Genomic DNA, 2221 nt, shown 5'->3' with positions numbered 1-2221 from the left:
TTCAATCAATCCAAACCAATAATACACATGGATTCAAAATTTAGATAAAAAGTGATAAGAGCACAACCAATTCGTTGTAATCCTATGATATTTTCATTTTATTTATACAATTACTTTGTGGTATAGGATATACCATAATGGTCAATGTCATCTGCTAAATAATTTATTTGTATGGTTACCCTGCAGAAAATCCACAATGATTTGTTGACCATTTCCTTGTAGAAAATACATTGTCAAACTAGAAAATACATCATCACCCTCGGGAATTATCAAAGAAACCACTAGGCCAAGCATGATCTTTTTGATCTTTTTTCCCATAAAAGGAATTAGTTATATCCTTCAAGGTCCAGGGTATGAGGCATTCATCACCACATATATAAGCCAACAAGAATCTGGAATCCATCTCAATACACAACCAAAGTGTAAGCACCACAAAAGAATAAGCACTGCACCGAATTGTAGAAGAAGTACTTGAATTCCGCCAAGGACAAATTCAAATATTATTTTAATGAAATTAATAAAAATGTGAATCTAACCCACCACACATACAAGAGAGGAATAAATCAAACAAATACAAAATAAAATGTGTTGTTGACTACAAGTTTGCAACCAATATATGAAGTTTCCAACTTTCCAACATGTGCCACAAAGCAAGCCACAAATGTATTTCACTTTGAGCTAGAAAGAGTACAACAAAGTAGAAAATATAATTAAATCAGATTATAATGGTATTTCACATTGCAGAAATCAACGACAGTATAAGGTATATCTAAGTGCATAATTGGGTATTTCACATTTCGAAAATCAACGACAATATTTCTTTTAATTTTTTTCAGAGCAAGTAATAAAATTGATTTTCACTGGTCACAACCACCTACAACATTTTTCAGTACCAACCGCTAAAGATTTATAGCTCATGAAGATAGTCGAAACTCTTCCAGCCTTAAATAAAAAATGCAAAAACACATGATGATAATATGAACATAATATTATCATTCACAACCCAAGTATAGAGAGAAGCTTGTAAATCTGAAAAGAAACTCTAAGGTTCATTCCTTGTTCTGTGTAACCTCTACAGCCTATGATTTCCCATCTCCATGTCCATCGCAACATCCCCCAGAATGATGATGCTTACTTTTTGACTTCATTTTCAACTATTTGTGCATGTCATAGGGATCGTTGCCATTCACATAGTACTAGCCTTGATGCCATTGATTTTAGAGTCGAGTGTATGGGTATACAAATGGAATGTTACTCGGTTGCTCTTGTCAACATGGAGAGAAACATACTCAACCTAAGAACCTCATGCGAAAGCTTATGGGCCGCCGTCATGAGCTTCATTGCGAGGCCCAGTTTCTTGTGCATGCGCAACAAGGCCAAATAATTTATATGGCAATGGAATTATACGGACGCCTCATCAGTTTTCGCAAGAACATAACCCATAATCTTCTTATTGTAATCCTCGACCACATAGAGAATTCGTGGCCATGAGAGGATATGGTAGAGATAATACTTCATTTGGTAATTCTTTGGCAGACACATCAGATTACATGTTTGAATGGAAAGCAAGTCTTCCATAGTAGCTTGGTGAATGCAAACCATGGCTACATCTGAGAGTGTTTAAACCATAGAATATAACAGACTCCTTAAACCCTCCCTGTTACTTGCCCTTTATTGGCCAGACTTCAAATTATGTGGGTTTTATTTTAAATCTGTGAAAGAGCGTAAATCTGATCAAAATTCTTCTCCTAGAATTTTGTTTCCGTTCACCCCACAAGGCTCTTGAGGCCCACCTTAAGTCTCCAGATGAGGAAGCAGGGAATATTCATAAATCTAAGGTAGAAATGACATCCAAAGTAAGAAATTTCTTTGATAAATGGCAACTTCAGTATGTGGAAGGTGGGATCTCAAAGCCAAATCGTGATCTTGTGGATAACGAATAGGGTTAAAGTGAAAGTTTCAGAATGTGCCTTTCGTACAAGAAAATATTCTTTCTCTTCTCTGCTTAGTTTCTCCTTGGATATTTTTGACAAATATGTTTTAATCACAAGACATTCAAACACTAAAATATAGGGTTAACCTCTCATTTGAATTTATATTTGTGTCAGGAGATGGGATAAAAGGTATCCATCTTCAATGGTAATTGTTGTGAGGGTAATTTCTCCCAACAATGAGAAATTTCCATCCATTTCCCTGCAATGTCTTTGATACATCATGTACA

At 35.3% G+C, this 2221-nt stretch overlaps 1 pseudogene; it reads right to left on the bottom strand.

The window, feature by feature from the left end:
* Window positions 1-1049: 1049 nt before the first annotated feature.
* LOC149187335 (N-terminal acetyltransferase A complex catalytic subunit NAA10 pseudogene) lies at window positions 1050-1602 on the bottom strand (annotated as a pseudogene).
* Window positions 1603-2221: the final 619 nt, after the last annotated feature.

The sequence above is a fragment of the Pinus tabuliformis genome, chromosome 3_1, assembly GCF_031772625.1.
Source record: "Pinus tabuliformis cultivar Carrire ecotype Pingquan chromosome 3_1, CPIR1, whole genome shotgun sequence".
Taxonomy (NCBI): domain Eukaryota; kingdom Viridiplantae; phylum Streptophyta; class Pinopsida; order Pinales; family Pinaceae; genus Pinus; species Pinus tabuliformis.
The sequence above is the reverse complement of the archived record's forward strand: the minus strand, read 5'-3'. Positions and strand labels throughout refer to the sequence as shown.